The sequence below is a fragment of the Pongo pygmaeus genome, chromosome 21, assembly GCF_028885625.2.
Source record: "Pongo pygmaeus isolate AG05252 chromosome 21, NHGRI_mPonPyg2-v2.0_pri, whole genome shotgun sequence".
Classification (NCBI taxonomy): Eukaryota; Metazoa; Chordata; class Mammalia; order Primates; family Hominidae; genus Pongo; species Pongo pygmaeus.
This window is the reverse complement of record NC_072394.2, coordinates 36,793,391-36,811,451: the sequence shown is the minus strand read 5'-3', so window position 1 is coordinate 36,811,451 and position 18,061 is coordinate 36,793,391. Positions and strand designations below refer to the sequence as shown.

Genomic DNA, 18,061 nt, shown 5'->3' with positions numbered 1-18,061 from the left:
TTTGGGAGGCCAAGGCGGGCGGATCACGAGGCCAGGAGTTCGAGACCAGTCTGGCCAACATGGTGAAACCCTGTCTCTACTAAAAAAACAAAAAATTAGCCCAGCATGGTGGCGTGCGCCTGTAATCCCAGCTACCCAGGAGGCTGAGGCGGGAGAATCACCTGAACCCAGGAGGCGGAGGTTGCAATGAGCAGAGATCACGCCATTGCACTCCAGCCTGGGCGACAAAGCAAGACACCATCTCAAAAAAAAAAAAAAAAAATTAGCCAGGCATGGTGGCACACACCTGTAGTCCCAGCAGGAGAATCACTTGAACCCAGGAGGCGGAGGTTGCGGTGAGCAGAGATCGTGCCATTGCACTCCAGCCTGGGCGACAAAGCAAGACTCCATCTCAAAAAAAAAAAAAAAAAATTAGCCAGGCGTGGTGGCACGCACCTGTAGTCCCAGCAGGAGAATCACTTGATCCTGGGAGGTGGAAGCTGCAGTGAGCTGAGATTGCGCCACCACACTCCAGCCTGGACAACAGAACAAGACTCCATCTCAAAAAACAAAACAAAAAAACCAGGCACACACCACCACGTCCAGACAGTTGTTTTTTTGTTTTGTTTTGTTTTTGTAGACATGTGGGTCTCACTTTGTTGGCCAGGCTGGTCTCCAACTCCTGGGCTTAAGCGATAATCTCGCCTCAGCTTCCCAAACTGCTGGGATTACAGGCACAAGCCACCATGCCTGGACTTAATGATGTCTTCTAAAGAGTCAAAGTTTCAAACAGGCGCAGTGGCTCACACCGGTAATCCCAGCACTTCGGGAGGCTGAGGCGGGTAGATTACTTGAGACCAGGAGTTCAAGACCAGCCTGGCCAACATGGTGAAACTCCATCTCCACTAAAAACACAAAAATTACCCAGGTGCAGTGACACATACCTGTAATCCCAGCTACTCAGGAGGCTGAGACAGGAGAATCTCCTGAACCCAGGAGGTGGAGATTACAGTGAGCCACGATTGTGCCACTGCACTCCAGCCTGGGTGACAGAGTGAGACTCTGTCTCAAAAATAAATTAAAAAAGAGTCAAAGTTTCTAATTTTGATTGCGCTCAACTTCTTGGGCAGGGCCGGTGGCTCACACCTGTAATCATAGCACCTTAGGAGGCAAAGGGAGGAAAATCACCTGAGCCCAGGAGTTTGACCAGCCTGGGCAACAACGCAAGATCCCATCTCTATTTTTGAAAAAAAAAAAAGACATCATTAAAAAAATGGAAAGACAAGCAATAGGCTAGGAGATAAAATCTGCAAAACACGTATCTGATAAAGGAGTTGTATCCAGAATTTACAATAAACTCTTACAACTGAGTAAGACAAACAACCCAAGCAAAGTGGATTACCTAAGGTCAGAACAGAAGATGTGGCCCAAAACTAGTATCTCTAGCATAGTTCAATGTTAATTTCATGATTTAAAATCACAGTTCACAGCAAAAAAGATAACAGGGAAATGAACAAAAAATATGTCATTGCTGTACTTGAGCCTATTCAGTCCTTCAAAACATCACTAAAATATATACAATGGAATATTACTCAGCATTAAAAAGGAATAAAATTCTGACACATGGTACAACATGAAACCTGAAGACATTATGCTAAGTGACATACACCAGACACAAAAGGACAAATATTGGCCGGGCGCAGTGGCTCACGCCTGTAATCCCAGCTGAGGAAGGCGGATCACAAGGTCAAGAGATCGAGATGATCCTGGTCAACATGGTGAAACCCTGTCTCTATTAAAAATACAAAAATTAGCTGGGCATGGTGGCGGGCGCCTGTCGTTCCAGCTACTCGGGAGACTGAGGCAGGAGAATCGCTTGAACCTGGGAGGCGGAGGTTGCAGTGAGTCGACATTGCACCAATGCACTCCAGCTTGGTGACAGAGCGAGACTCCGTCTCAAAAAAAAATAGGGGGGGGCGGGTGCAGTGGCTTACGCCTGTAACCCCAGCATTTTGGGAGGCCAAGGCAGGCAGATCACGAGGTCAGGAGATCGAGACCATCCTGGCTAACACAGTGAAACCCTGTCTCTACTAAAAATACAAAAAGAAATTAGCCGGGAGTGGTGGCGGGCGCCTGTAGTCCCAGCTACTTGGGAGGCTGAGGCAGGAGAATGGCGTGAACCCAGGAGGCGGAGGTTGCAGTGAGCCGAGATCGCACCACTGCACTCCAGCTTGGGTGACACAGCGAGACTCCGTCTAAAAAAAAAAAAAAAAAAAAAAAAAAAAAGAAAGGACAAATATTGTATGACTCCACTTTTACGATGAGGTGCCTAGAATAGTTGAACTCAGAGACAGAAAACAGAATAGTAGTTACCAGGGCAGAGAGGAGGTGAAATGGATAATCATTGTTTAATAGGTACAAGTTTCAGTTCTGGATGATGAAAAAGTTCTAGAGACTGATAGTGGTAATGGTCACATAACAAGGTAAATGTACTTAATGTCACTGAACTGAAGACTTAACAATATTTAAAATGGTAAACTGTATGTAACGTGTATTTTACCACAATAAAAAAGAAACTAGGATAGATATTTTCCTAATTTTCTTTGTCCCTTAGAGATGAAAACATCACTTTCTATATAAAATCAACCAGCCAGGCAAATGAACACACTCCATTCTCCATTCCCTTCCAAAACCTCAGAAAAAAATGAAATAAAGGAATAAAAAAATATAAACCCCAAGGGCTAAAACAAAGGGAGAGAAGATGATAGTAGAGAGATGTAAGCAACATTCTGGATAACGAAAAGCAGCAGCAGCAGGGTTCTGCACATTTCAATATATATAGAATATGGTTTTTAATTAAGACCTATAGTACATAGCTTTCCCCCAAAAAACTTAAGAACAGAAAAAAATAATCTGTGTGTTTGCTTCAGCAGCACATATACTAAAAAATTAGAACACAGAGATTAGTATATCCTCTGAGCAAGGATAAGGTTAAAATTCACCAAGTGTTCCATATTTTTAGATAAATAAATAAATAATCCAGAATCTCCTTTTGACTACTGACTGACTTTCCACAGAAGCAAATGCAGTTAATCTCTCTCTCACATTATTTTCCTTCCCATTTCCAAAACAGCTATAATTAAATGAACCACCTAAAAATCTCTTTTAATTGCAGAACAAATGAATTCCAAAAACTAGGTTAGACCATCCTTCAAAAATGAAAGAAAAATGCCTTTTTCATTAAATGAGATTTAGATTTAGCTCATTTGACCCTACTGCTGCATTTCTATGACACAGGCAATTTTCTGTACTTTTTTAAAGGCCCAGTTCAGTATTTTTATTCATCCATGAGAAAAACTTTGCTATATCTCAGATATTATTTTTTTTAACGTCTTTTTTTTTTTTTTTTTTTTTGAGACGGAGTTTCCCTCATCGCCCAGGCTGGAGTACAATGGCGCAATCTCCGCTCACTGCAACCTCTGCCTCCTGAGTTCAGCAATTCTCCAGCCTCAGCCCCCCGAGTATCTGGGATTAGAGGTGCGCCACCACCCCACCCAGCTAATTTTTTTGGTATTTTTAGTACAGATGGGGTTTCACCATGTTCGCCAGGCTGCTCTCGAACTCCTGATCTCAGGTGATTCTCCCGCCTCGGCCTCCCAAAGTGCTGGGATTACAGGCGTGAGCCACCATGCCCGGCCTACATCTCTTTTTAATACAGATCTCAGATATTCTTAATACTCAGACTATACCTAACACACTATTCAGCTTACTTGTGAAAAAGACTATAGTCTCTAAAATAATGACATTTTGTATTTGGCCAAGAATAAGGAATAACTTCCCAGGTATGTAAAAAAAAAAAAAAAAAAAAAAAAAAGTTTCATGAGACGTATAAACAGAACAAAATCTAAATCTTATTTAGAAAATAACATCCTAAAAATCACTTTCTCAGGTTATGCAGAACAAACACATTCCAACTTTCTACATTTATTGGTTTCTTCAAACATTCTGAATCATAATTTTTTTTTTTTTTTTTTTTTTTTTTTTGAGACAGGGTCTCACTCTGTTGCCTAGGCTGGAGTACTGTGGTACAATCACAGGTAAATCACTGCAGTCTTGACCTCCCGGGACCAGGTAATCCTCCCACCTCAGCCTCCTGGGTAGCTGGGACTACAGGCGCACATGCCACGATGCCCAACTAATTTTTTGTGTTTTTCGTAGAGACAGGGTTTCTCCATGTTGTCCAGGCTGGTCTTGAATACCTGGGCTCAAGCGATCTGCCCGCCTTGGACTCTCAAAGTGCTGGGATTACAGGTGTGAGCCACCGCGTCCAGCCATATCAGTTATCTCAAGTTTTTGCAGCAAAATTCTACATCTTTCTAAGAGCAAGCCATTTGTCATTGTTTCCAAACCTTGGTAAATATGAAAATTCAATGTATAAACTAAGGTCTAATGAAATATACCAGAGGTTAACCAAGATAACCAAAAACCCCAAACAAGAAATGTGATGAGCAATTACACTACTTTGGTGGTTTTTCTTTTTGAGACAAGGTCTCACTCTGTCACCCAGGCTGGAGTGCAGTGGTTCAATCTCGGCTCACTGCAACCTCCGCCTCCCAGTTTCCAGCAATACTCATGCCTCAGCCTCCCAAGTAGCTAGGACTACAGGAGTGTAACACCACGCCCGGCTAATTTTTTATATTTTTAGTAGACACGAGGTTTCGCCCTGTTGGCCAGGCTGGTCTCAAACTCCTGCCTCAAGTGATCCGCCCACCTCAGCCTCTCAAAGTGCTGGGATTACAGGTGTGAGCCACCATGCCTGGCCTGGTTTTTCTTTCTATTCTACTTGTGCAAGCTGGGAAATCGTAAGAAAACGTATGTAATCCATCAACAAGGACACTGTTGGGACTGAGTAAGGGATAAAGCAAGATTCACAACATGAAAAGAGGAATATAGCCTGTACACAATATCTTCCCATATCCCAGTTTGTACAAAAGTCAATAGAGAAAAAGCTTTCAAAATTGGCCCTCTTTAATGCAATCTTTTGTCTCTTATACAAGCTTTTCCCCCTTTTCATTCCCACTGACACCTCCATAGCCTAGTCTCCCTGCCTCCAACCATAGTAAATACTACAGACCTCAATTTTGCCAAATAAATCTTCACAAAATACCATTTAATCCTATCAGCCAACAGGTCTCAAGGTTATTCAAAATAAGAGGCTTGTCTCTTCTCAAATTTTCAGAACTTTTGCCTATTACCAGGCTTGCACAAATCCTCTAAAATTAAGCTCCACCCCATGAAGTCCATTCCTGCCTCTGCACCTTGGCATATTCTGAATAACTAAGTAACTTCCCTCCTTCTATCTGCCTTAATAATTACTCTACATACCTCTCATTCAGTACTAGACTGCTTTGAGGTACTGTTTGAGCTGTTTTATTTATTTATTTATTTTTGAGACAGGGTCACACTCTGTTGCCCAGACTAGAGTGCAGTGACATATCAGTGACATGATGACATGATATCAGTGCAGCGACATGAGCTCACTGCAGCCTCAACCTCCTGGGCTTAAGCGACCCTCGCACTTCAGCTGGGACAACAGGTGCACACCACCATCATGCCTGGCTGATTTTTATGAGGCCTTTTTGTAGAGACAGTGTTTCACCATGCTGCCGAGGCTGGTTAAATCTTTATGTGGGTAAGAACTTTCTTCTCATAGGGCAGAGAACATGGGTTATGCTGCAGAAGGTCAAGCCCCAGATCAGAGGTTGTAAAGCAGCAAGCCACAAGACAAATTCTGCCCACAGTGGTAATTTGTTTGGCCCACAGTGTTTATACTATGAATTCGTAAGTTGCCAACATTTAACAATAAAAATTTCTTACAAAAACTTGATTTCTAGCTTCTCCTTAGAAAAAAATTAAGATGTTCAGTCTGCACTTGGTCTGCACTCTCCCCAAGGTCAATAGTAAGCCAACACTGAATTATACACTTTAAAGTAGTGATTTTTGCCTCAATTTATTTTTTTAACCTTCTGAAAACTTTCTTTTTAATTTTGAAAAATATAATGACGGGATCTCACTATGTTGCTCAAGCTGGTCTCAAACTCCGAGGCTCAAGCAATCCTATCACCTTGGCCTCCCAAAGTGCTGGGATTACAGACGTGAGCCACTGCAACTGGTAAAAAAAAAAAAAAAAAAAAATTTAACTACCAATGCATTGTGAGTGTATTCCCAAGACCTTAAGTAGTATTTTTTAATTATTTTAATTGACAAAAAAGGTATATATTTATCATGTAAAACAGGTTTTATTTATTTATTGAAATAAAATAAAGACGGGGTCTCACTATGTTATCCAGGCTGGTCTCAAACTCCTGGCCTCAAGAGATCCTCCTGCCTTAGCCTCTCAAAGTGCTGGGATTATAGGCATGAGCCACCATGACCAGCCTATAACATGTTTTAAAATATATACACGTTGTGGAATGGCTAAATCGAGCTAAATAACATATATATAACCTCACATACTTACTTTTACCTCCATTAAAAAAAAAAAAAAAGGCCAGGTGCGGTGGCTCACGCCTGTAATCTCAGCATTTTGGGAGGCCGAGGCAGGAAGATCACCTGAGGTCGAGAGTTCGAGACCAGCCTGACCAACATGGAGAAACCTCATCTCTGCTAAAAATACAAAATTAGCCGGGCGTGGTGGCGCACACCTGTAATCCCAGCTACTCGGGAGGCTGAGGCAGGAGAACTGCTTGAACCCGGGAAGCGGAGGTTGTGGTAAGCCGAGATTGTACCATTGCACTCCAGCCAGGGCAACAAGAGTGAGACTCCGTCTCAAAAAAAAAAAAAATCACACCAGGCGTGGTGGCTGACACCTGTAATCCCAGCACTTTGGGAGGCCGAGGCGGGTGGATCACCTGAGGTCAGGAGTTCAACACCAGCCTGGCCAAAATGATGAAACCCTATCTCTACTAAAAATACAAAAAAATTAGCCAGGCGTGGTGGAGAGCACCTGTAATTCCAGCTACTTGGGAGGCTGAGGCAAGAGAATTGCTTGAACCCGGGAGGCAGAGGTTGAGGCTGCAGTGAGCCAAGATTATGCCACTGCACTCCAGCCTGGGCAACAAAAGTGAAACTCTGTCTCAAAAAAAAAAAAAAAAAATTATAAGCCAAAGCTGCTTTAACAGCTGCTCCCTTGGAGGGGAATGAATTCCCTAGTTCACTTAAAGTCCCAATCCGATCTGTCATTACTTACTAAATGTTCATCCAGACCTTGCAGGCATTTAAAATTACAATGCTCAGCCTAAATAGGTTTACTGAATGATTAATGAACTCAGATCATAACTTTAAGAAAGATAAGGTTAATGGTAATGATGATAATGAAAACAACGACTAACACTTCACACTGTGAGCCAAGTCTTGTTCAAGCAGAAACACATAATACCTATGTATATATGCTATTACTATTCCCAATATACAGATGAGAAAACTACGGCACAAAGAAGTTAGGCAAGTTGGCCAAAATCATACCACCAATACACAGTAGAGTCAAAATTCAAAAGCAACCTAACTCCAGTAAATACTGTTAACTCCTACAATATAATCGTTTAGACTACAATCCTTTCCTTTGTGACGAACTAAAATTGATTATTTGGAAAAATAATCAAGACAAAATTGTAGAACCTACTCTTTCTTTGCACGAATGAATGACTAACAAGCAAATCAAAGTTCACCTAAATGCAGATGGTTATTTCTGGAGCTTATCTTGTCTTAAAAAAATAAAAAATAAAAAGTCCATCCTGGCCAACATGGTGAAACCTCGTCTCTACTAAAATACAAAAAAGTAGCCAGGCGTGGTGGTGGGCACCTGTAGTCCCAGCTACATGGGAGGCTGAGGCAGGGGAATCGCTTTAACCTGGGAGATGGAGATTGCAGTCAGCCGAGACTGTGCCACTGCACTCCAGCCTGGCAACAAAGCGAGACTCCATCTTAAAAAAAAAAAAAAAATGTTCTCTTGTAACTGACAAAGAAAAAGTTGCGGAATCCAGTAAAATAATAAACATTTTCTCAGAAAGCAAGCAAATAAGTAGATATTTCTGGAGGAGTTAAGCTCAATATGTAGATGAATTCTTAACCTATAAGTGACGACGCAGTATTAAAATTCTTCTCTTTCCTGGGACAGAAGGATAGATCTATTAGGGTAAGCAATTTCCAGACATGGAAAAAAAAATTGTGAGTTGCTGGAGGGCAGAGATTGCTTTTTCACTATGAGTCCCTGCAATGTCTAGCATACAGCAGCACTTAGAATACATTCAATTATGTTAGGCCGGATGCTTATAATTCCAGCACTTTGGGAGGCCAAGGCAGGCGGATCACCTGAGGTCAGGAGTTCGAGACCAGCCTGGCCAATATGGTGAAACCCCATCTCTAGTAAAAATATAAAAATTAGCTGGCCGTGGTGGCAGGGACCTGTAATCCCAGCTACCCAGGAGGCCGAGGCAGGAGAATGGCTTGAACCCAGGAGACGGAGGTTGCAGTGAGCCAAGATTACGCCACTGCACTCCAGCCTGGGCGAGAACAAGACTCTGCCTCAAAAAAAAAAAATACATTTGGCCAGGCACAGTGGCTTATGCCTGTAATCCAGAACTTTGGGAGGTCGAGGCAGGTGGATTATTTGAGATCAGGAGTTCACGACCAGCCTCACCAACACGGTGAAACCCTATCTCTAGTAAAAATACAAAATTAACTGGGCGTGGTGGCACATGCCTGTAATCCCAGCTACTTGAGAGACTCAGGCAGGAGAATCGCTTGAACCCAGTGGGTGGAGGCTGCAGTAAGCTGAGATTGCACCATTGCACTCCAGCCTCGGCAACAAGAGAAAAACTCCGTCTCAAAAAAAAAAAAAAAAAAGGGAATACATTCAATTATGTTAAAGGAACCAAAAAATCTGAACTTAATTTCTTAAATCGCAATGCAATGAAACTCTTCTAACATTGACTATCTTCCTTTTTATAATAATCAATCACCGGCAAGGAAGTTTGTTTTCCTGACAAAATCCTTAAACCAGGAGTTTTATATTTCAGTACCCCTTGAACCTAGCACAATAGCAGTTCAACAGATCCTTGTCAAATATTACAAACTTAAACTTTCTATACTTATGTTTCCTACAGGTCTCTCAGTGCCAACGTTTAAAGTAGAACTTAAAAGGCCGGGTGCGGTGGCTCATGCCTGTAATCCCAGCACATTGAGAGGCTGAGGCAGGCAGATCACGAGGTCAGGAGATCGAGCCCATCCTGGCTAACACGGTGAAACCCCATCTCTACTAAAAATACAAAAAATTAGCCAGGCATGGCGGCGGGTGCCTGTAATCCCAGCTACTCAGGAGGCTGAGGCAGGAGAATCACTTGAACCCGGGAGGTGGAGGGTGCAGTGAGCTGAGATTGTGCCACTGCACACCAGCCTGGGTGACAGAGTGAGACTCCGTCTCAAAAGAAAAAAACAAAACAAAAAAGTAGAACTTAAAATAACATGGTTTCTCATTTATAAAGCATTGGATATTATGAAGCCTGTTTTTTTTTTTTTTTTTTTGAGACAAAGTATCCCTCTGTCACTCTGTCGCCCAGGCTGGAGTGCAGTGGCGTGATCTCGGCTCACCACAAGCTCCGCCTCCCAGGTTCACGCCATTCTCCTGCCTCAGCCTCCCGAGTAGCTGGGACTACAGGCGCCCGCCACCACGCCCGGCTAATTTTTTGTGCTTTTAGTAGAGATGGGGTTTCACCTTGTTAGCCAGGATGGTCTCGATCTCCCGACCTCGTGATCCGCCCGCCTTGGCCTCCCATAGTGCTGGGATTACAGGCGTGAGCCATCGCGCCCAGCCTCAGCTTTCTTACTAACAATTCACCTGCTCAACTTCATTCACTCCCTATTCTCTTACTGCTTAACTTTATGTTCTACTTTTTTTTCTTATCCAGTAGTCTTCCTTCTCTCCTGACCTTTTAAAGTGATCTGTCTTGTCCTCATGTTTTCCTTCACAATGCTACTGTCAACTTCTCTCACCTTGTGGATCTAGATAACATTTCTTTTCTTTTTTGTTTTTTGAGACAGACTCTCACTCTGTTGCCCAGGCTGGAGTATAGTGGCACAATCTTGGCTCATTGCAGTGTCCACCTCCTGGGTTCAAATGATTCTCCTGCCTCAGCCACCCAAGTAACTGGGACTACAGGCACATGACATCACACCCTGCTAATTTTTGTATTCTTAGTAGAGATGGAGTTTCACCATGTTGACCAGACTGGTCTCAAACTCCTGACCTCAAGTGATCTGCCCGCCTTGGCCTCCCAAAGTGCTGGGATTACAAGAATGAGCCACCGTGCCTGGCCAAGATAACATTTTAAGTCATTAATTCATTTCCTTTTCTAAAGATTTAATAGGTATTATTTTATTTGATCCACACAACAAAGCCAGGGATGGAGACAGGAATCAATACTTACCTATTTTACAGATGTATAAACTGAGGTCTGGCAAGATTAAATAACTCACCGAAAGTCACACACCTTGTCAGTGGCAAAATCAAATCGGAACCCAGATCTTTTCTTTCCAAGTCCTCTATTCTTTCTGCACTGAACCATGTTGTCTTTTTTTTTTTTCCGAGACAGGGTCTCACTCTGTCACCCAGGCTGGAGTGCAGTGGCGTGATCATGGCTCACTGCAGCCTCAACCTCCTGGCTCAAGTGACCCTCCCATGTCACCCTCCCAAGCAGCTAGGATTACAGGTACACGCCACCACACCAGCTAATTTTTTTTTATTTTGTGTGGAGTCAGGGTCTCGCCATGTTGTCCAGGCTGGTCTCAAACTCTTGGGTTCAAGTGATCCTCCCACCTTGGCCCCGCGAAGTGCTGGAATTACAGGCATGAGCCACTGCACCTGGCCATGTTGTCTTCTTTTTCATTACCCACCTCTTAATCTTACACATGCACAAGTCTAGATAGTATACAGAGATAAATGTGTATAAAACAACACAAATAGAAAAAGTATGCATATGTATAAGGGATCTACAAAAACAGAAAAGTCAGAAAACCCAAATTAAGAGCACCGTGTGGCTCACAGGCTAATCCCTGCAGAGGCAGCTTTGGGTTTCAGAACCAAGTGAAGCTGCCTATATGTTCAACCAACTCATGCAGCTAGCATCAACACTGCTCTCTCCTCACAGCAGGTATAAGACCAGAGCTTGGCCTCTGCATCACTCTTGCCCCCAATTTCTCTCACAGGATGTCACCATACCTGAAGTTCTCACAGTTTGAGTTACTTCCTTGGGTTAAGGCGTTGTCTCCACAAGGCCACTGTGAAATGCATGGTACCTGAGAAAGGAAGGAGAGTCCATTAACACATTACTTCTATAGTTTTTTGTTTGTTTGTTTGTTTTTGAGACGGAGTCTTACTCTGTTGCCGGGCTGGAGTGCAGTGGCACGATATTGGCTCACTCCAACCTCCGCCTCCTGGGTTCAAGCGATTCTCCTGCCTCAGCCTCCTGAGTAGCTGGGACTACACTACGGGCGTGCGCCCCCACGCCTGGCTAACTTTTGTATTTTTAGTAGAGACGGGGTTTCACCATATTGGTCAGGCTGGTCTTGAACTCCTGACCTCGTGATCCGCCCACCTCAGCCTCCCAAAGTGCTGGGATTACAGGCGTGAGCCACCGCACCCAGCTGACTTCTATAGTTAAACACATCAGATCTGCAATGACCTTGGGACTCTAAAAGCACAAAGTCTCTTTTAAAAATTTCATGGGATAGACAATTTTTAATGGAGCAGACAGGACAAAAGAAAGAACTGGGGGAAAATGATTCATACATAGTATGGGAAGATATCAATCTGAGTATGATGGCTATCTGGCAAAATGAGGATGGCCATATAAATATACCAGCCTATAAGGGTCACCATAATGATAGTCCCTGCAACTTGGAGACTTCTAGGGACAGGAAAAGAAAACGCACACCAAGGATCTGGATATAGTCAGTTCTGAAAAGAAGCAAAAAAGCTGAGCTGGCAGCAGTTTTTCAAGGACAGTACACTGCTAGACTGGAGGAGGATAGAGGCAGGAACAGCTTCTGGTTAACTGCTTCTAGTTGTGAGGATAGTTTCCAACTTAACGTTTTTAGCTGAAAGCCAACCTCCCAACCAGAGAATGCTGCAATTCAATTCTGTGAACCCCCTAACTAATTTATATTGACTCAAAGCCAGTATCATTTACAGCCATAAAAGTCAACATGCCTTTACTGAGTGCTTATTATGAGCCCAGAATTTGGCTAAGTACTATAAATACAAAAAAAAAACACCTTACATACTTTTGTCTTAATTCTTATAAAGGAAACCAATGTCCAAAACCCAAAACAGAGACTTAGGCAACAAGAAAGAAAGTGGCAAAACAACAAAACAGATGACTATTTCCTATCAGTAATAACACGAATTTCTTTTTTTTTTTTTCTTTTGAGACAGAGTCTCATTCTTGTTGCCAGGCTGGAGTGCAGTGGCACAATCTCAGCTCACTGCAACCTCTGCCTCCCAGGTTCAAGTGGTTCTCCTGCCTCAGCCTCCCAAGTAGCTGGTACTACAGGCGCACGCCACCACACCCAGTTAATTTTTTGTATTTTAGTAGAGATGGGGTTTCACCACGTTGGCCAGGATGGTCTCGATCTCCTGACCTTGTGATCTGCCCACTTTAGCTTCCCAAAATGCTGGGATTACAGGCGTGAGCCACCGCGCCCGGCCCTAACACAAATTTCTTAAGACAGAATGAATACAACAAAACTCACTTCTAGGCCAAAATTCCTTGTTAAACTCTTGCCTAAACAGTCAAGAGGCATAGGCTAAAAATCTCCCTTTTCTTTTTCTAGTCTAATACCAGAAGCTCTTCAGTAGTGCACACTGATCTCAGTAAACCAGAGAATACCAGTCCCAGAGTTGCAAAACCTAGTTCTAGTTCTTACTCTTAACTAGTTTCAAGTAAATTATTTAACCTTTAAAACAAACAAACAACAACAAAACAGAAAACTAAGAGATTGGAGTAATCTAAGAACAGCATATATCTGGTACATATCGACTACCTACTAGATAACTGTCCACAGGAGACATCACTGATCAACCCTAATACAATTTCTCAGAGCCCCTACAACCAGAATCCTTCCAAACACAGTGCTTCTGGCAGCTTCCAATTAGAGCTGGCCAATAAACCAAAATATATTTGCCATTATGGACTAGATAATCTCGGTAATTTCTACCAACTCTAAAACTCAATGAGCAAGTTTCTATAGGCTGAGAGAAAAACACTTCCAACAAGCCTAGATCAATACTTCTGAGAGACATAAATTTCAGTCCAAACTCCAAGTTCTAAATTAGCCAGGCTTGGTGGCATGCACCTGTAATTCCAGCTACTTGGGAGGCAGCTACTTGGGAGGCTGAGGCACATGAATCGCTTGAACCCGGGAGGTGGAGGTTGCAGTGAGCTGAGATCACATCACTGCACTCCAGCCTGCATGGCTGAGCAAGACTCCATCTCAAAAATAGTAACAATAACAAACTTCAAGTTCTCTTCCAAATTACACCTGACATAGTTCTTTCTAATTTCTCAAAGATGCTAATGAACAATTCACTCTCATACTATACATAACATATATAACCTGGCAATATTATTCAGACTTGCTAATGAGTTCTTTTGACAGAAAAGGAGCCCTTTACCCAGACTAGCTCTAAAAAAAAATCCTCATCTAAAAATATGGCAACAATATTGCACTAGTAAAAAGCTAAATCCAATCCTTTGATCGTCCCCACAACCTCTCTCCAAGGTCAGGCTTTGTCACTTCTCAACTAGACTTCTGCAATAGCTACTCCTTCATCCTTTTGCTCATCACCAGAGCAATCTTTCTTTTTTTGTTTTTTGATGCCTATCTTTGTCCTGCAGTACACAGCAATTTTCCTAAAACACATATGTACTCACATCATTTCCGTGTCGAAAAATCTGTATCTATTTCTTTTTTTTTTTCTTCCTTTTGGTAAAGACGGGATATCACCATGTTGCCCAGGCTGGTCTCGAACTCCTGAGCTCAAGCGATTCACCCGCCTCAGCCTCCCAAACTGCTGAGATTACAGGTGTGAGGCACTGAGCCCAGTCCTGTATCTATTTCTACCAACATAAAATTCCAAATTTTTAGCATTATACTTAAAATTTTTTAGCCAGAGCACAATAGCTTACACCTGTAATCCCAACACTTTAGGAGGCCAAGGTGGGAAGACCACTTGAACACAGGAGTTCAAGATCAGACTGGGCAACGTAAAGAGAACCTGTCTCTACCAAAATATTTTAAAAATTAGCCAGGCATGCTAATGCATGCCTGTTGTCCCAGCTACTCAGGGAGGCTGGGGTGGGAAGATCACTTGAGCTCTGGAGGTCCTGTCACTGCACTCCATCCTGCGTGACTGGGTCAGACCCAGTCTCAACAACAACAAAAAAATCACTTTTCATATACTTGCTTCCTTTAACCTTTCTGACCTTGTGTTTCAAAATGCTCTCCTTCCCCATTCCACTCCATACTCCCTGAACCCTTTTTGTTTCATAATCCTCTGAATTTACACACAGCATTAAGGCATTCACTCAGCCTACCCTGTCCTCTTTCCCCGCCCTTTTCACATTCCTACTCTTCATCTAAGACCCAATGTGGGTTCAGGGGCAAATCTTGCCTCTTCTAACCAATCCTCCAACCAGCCACACACACAGAATTGGCCACTTCCTCTTTCGTCTCAAAGCTTTTTGACCTTTCCTTGGTAAGTCTACAGTACCATTTGCCCTCAGTGGTTCCCAAGACCATCAGAATTACCTAAGGCATGTGTTAAAAATAAATTGGTTGGAGCCAACCCAGACCTACTAAATCCATCTCAGAAGGTGAGACCCTGCAATTTCTAAGCTCTCCTAATTATTCTAATGGTCAAATTTGGGGACAACTGGTTTGTCTGTCTCTCCCAATAGGTGAAAAGATGTATTTTTTAGGGCCAGGAGTGGCGGCTCATGCCTGTAAACTCAGCACTTTGGGAGGCCAAGGCAGGTGGATCACGAGGTCAGGAGTTCGAGACCAGCCTAGCCAATATGGCGAAAACCCATCTCTACTAAAAAATACAAAAAAATTACCGGGGGTGGTGGCACACACCTGTAGTCCCAACTACTAGGGAGGCTGAGGCAGGAGAACTGCTGGAACCCAGGAAGCAGAGGTTACAGTAAGCCGAGATCACACCACTGCACCCCAGCCTGGGTGACAAAGTAAGATTCCGTCTCAAACAAAAAAAGATGTATTTTTTTTTTAAAAGAATGTAGAAATGTTTGATTCTAGAATACACTGAAGAAGTAGTCTGTGCTCATTTTTTTAATTTCATATCATATCCTTGGTGACTTGACCTGTATGCTGAATATAATGGAATTCCTTTTGGACTCACAAAACTTACATTCACGGTTCAAAGAAGCAGTAGAATTTCCACCTTCATTTCTAAATTTTTTTTTTATTTTTTGAGACAGGGTCTCACTCTGTCACCCAGGCTGGAATGCAGTGGCACGGTAACAGCTCACCGCAGCCTCGACCCCCCGGACTCCTGTGATTCCCCCACCTCAGCCTCCTGAGTATCTGGGACCACAGGCACCCGCCACCACACCCAGCTAATCTTTGTATTTTTTGTAGAGATGGGGTTTCACTATGTTGCCCAGGCTGATCTCCAATTCCTGGGCTCAAGTAATCCGCCCGCCTCGGCCTCCCAAATTGCTGGGATTACAGGCGTGAGTCACCACGCCCATCCCATTGCTTCTTTTTTGTTTGTTTGAGACGGAGTCTCGCTCTGTCGCCCAGGCTGGAGTGCAGCGGCGAGATCTCAGCTCACTGCAGCCTCCACCTCCCGGGTTCAAATGATTCTCCTGCCTCAGCCTCCCTAGTAGCTGGGACTATAGGCGCGCGCCACCACGCCCAGAAATTTTTTTTTTTTTTTGTATTTTTAGTAGAGACGGGGGTTTCACCATGTTGGCCAGGATGGTCTCGAACTCCTGACCTCGTGATCCGCCCGCCTCGGCCTCCCAAAGTGCTGGGATTACAGTCGTGAGCCACACACAGCACCCGGCCCATTTCTTAATCTTAAAAATAAATCGTAGCTTAAATAAACCTGTAACTACACACAGCAAGCTCTCACCAGATCTGCCATGAGAACTTCACCTCAACTGATAAACCATTCCTTAGCCGATTTTGAGAATGGAAATACACTGCCTTTACATATTTCCTGAAGATCGAATTACATTAGGAAAAGATGCAGGAGAACCCACGTGGGTGGCTGGCTCCAGGGTCTTACTAATTTTCAAGGCAAAAATCCCACACTTCCCCATCCCCCACTCCACACCAAGTATACTGCAGCTGTGGAAGAATGGCAGAAAATGTAATAAGATTATACGAATACAACCAAGAAAACAAGGTTGCGTTGTTATTGGGGATAATGAATTCCTGGCCCTTTACAAGTTCACCTGGTTACATATCCAACTAACTTTAGGCCCAGCGTCTACTTCGGGCGCACAAATCCTGCGATTCTCTTTTAAGTCGCGGAAGGGAACTGTCTTGGAAAACTTGAGTTCTCCACTTAAAAGTCATGTCATCATGTTTCGACCCTTAGAATACGTTCAACCGCTACTTTTTTCTTCTCTCTGCTAAAGAAAAGGGCACTCTCCGGAGAAAGGCAGTGACAGCTCCACGTCTGCAAAAGTCGGTGCCGCCACGACGGTGGTGGACGTCGGGGAGGGCGCCGGGGCCGGGACCACCACGCCGGGGGGACAATGGAAGGAGGAGGGGAGTGGGAGAGAGAAGGGGAGGCAGCCGCTGTGTTGGGCCCTTCTAGCGACTGGGGGCTCGGAAAAGTCTCGAGAAGGCCAGCTGGGTGGCGGGGGACCCGGCCGCCGCCCCTCACAGGGCCACGTCGCCCGCGCCGGCCCCGGCCGCCGGGCCCCGCGCGTAGGCCGAACCGCTGGAGAGTGGCCCCAGGCGGGGCTGAGGGGCGAGGGGCCGGACGGTACCCACGCCCGTCGTGGCCCAGCCCTTTCACAACTTGAAGCCCGCGAGGCGAAGGCCTCCGGGAGCCTGTGCCAGACATTGATCCCTCCGAACGTTCAGACAACCCACTCCCACCGCCCGGCCCGGGCCAGTAGCCCGAGCTCCCCGCGCCCCCGACAGACACCGGCTCTGGGAAAAGGAGCAGCCGCGGCTCTGGGGTCCCGACCCGCGCGTCCCACTCCTCTACCCTAGTTCTCCCCGAACATTCTTATCCGGATTCCCTCCCTCTCCCGAGAACTGCCCCGAGTTCGCCCACGGGTGTTTACCGGGACTCGGGGCGGCGGCGACTCCTCAGTCCCTAGACTAAGATGGCAGCCGGTCCCGAGCCCGGACCACAGCTACTAGAGCTAGTTAGCAGCTAAAGCGCAGGCGCCTGAGCGCGGGAGTGGTCTAGACTACAAGCCCCAGCAGGCCTTGTACTCCAGCCGTCCGGCTCGCCCCTGGCTTGAAGAGCTGGCTACGGTGGTAAATCAGTTAAATCCCAGTTTTCCTCACCTCCAGGTGAGATGGGCGCGAGCGGCTCCCAGCACCTCCAGGCTTTTTTTTTTTTTTTTTTTTTTTTTTTTAACACCCCGCCCACCAGAGCCTATAAGGACTGTGATTCTTAAACTATGGTGTGCATCAGAATCACCTAGAGAGCTTATTAAAACTTACACTGCTGACCCCCACCCCCAGAGTTTCTGATCAGAAGATCTGGCATAGGAGGATAGGGTCTGATAATTTGCATGTCCAACAAGCTCTCTAGTGATACTGCTAGTGAGTGAAATCATAATTTGAGAACCACTGGGCTATACAGCTTAGTTTATAACTTAGTTGTTCTTTTTTTTTTTTCTTTTCCTTTTCTTTTTTTTTTTTTTCTTCTTTTTGAGATAAGGTCTCACCCTTCACCCAGGCTAGAGTGCAGTGGTGCAGTCATAGCTCACTACAGCCTCACACTCCTGGGCTCAAGCGAGCCTCCCACGTC

At 44.5% G+C, this 18,061-nt stretch overlaps 1 protein-coding gene across 4 annotated transcripts in view; it reads right to left on the bottom strand.

Moving 5' to 3' along the window:
- Window positions 1-17,464, bottom strand: part of ITCH (itchy E3 ubiquitin protein ligase) — a 152,550-nt gene extending 135,086 nt beyond the window's left edge. For 2 of the 4 annotated variants that reach the window (XR_010125157.1, XM_063659148.1), the window contains exons 1-2: window positions 17,364-17,463; window positions 11,255-11,331 (exon numbers count right to left, since the gene is read on the bottom strand). The gene's annotated coding sequence lies outside the window, so the exon portion shown is untranslated. Of the gene's footprint in view, window positions 1-11,254; window positions 11,332-17,363 lie in introns of all 4 variants that reach the window. The other 2 variants (XM_054466720.2, XM_054466719.2) reach the window with 1 other exon arrangement.
- Between the last annotated feature and the right edge of the window lie 597 nt (window positions 17,465-18,061).